The sequence below is a fragment of the Perca flavescens genome, chromosome 19, assembly GCF_004354835.1.
Source record: "Perca flavescens isolate YP-PL-M2 chromosome 19, PFLA_1.0, whole genome shotgun sequence".
Classification (NCBI taxonomy): Eukaryota; Metazoa; Chordata; class Actinopteri; order Perciformes; family Percidae; genus Perca; species Perca flavescens.
Genome location: NC_041349.1, coordinates 23,779,988 through 23,780,442, shown reverse-complemented (window position 1 = coordinate 23,780,442; position 455 = coordinate 23,779,988).

Here is a 455-nt window from a genome sequence, read left to right as displayed (position 1 = left end):
CAGACAATTCCTCAGACTTCTGACTGTGCATTCCTTAAAGCCCACTTCCTGACTCCTGTGGTAGCAGTGGCATGTCTATCTCTTCTCCTCCTGTGAAACACTGAGTTTAGTATCTCTCCTGATTTCTGTTTTCTGACAATGAGACTTTAATTTCACCAGATCACATGCTGCATGTTGCAGATCTTTCTTGATTGTGCATATATACAGTAGTTGGATGTTATTAATAATAAGCAGATTGAGTTACCAGTTGTGTTTTAGATTTTCAAATAGGAAATAAGTTTATCTCATGGTTGGTTCCAGTGCCACCATCAAATGTTGGCCGGATGTGGGATTTTATTCTAAAATGTGACTTTCTTTTTTTTTCCGGACACACCTGCACCATGGTTTTGGATGTGCAAATGCTTCTCCATTTCTGAAGACTCCATTTCTGAAAAAGCTCAAAGCTGCATTGTTGT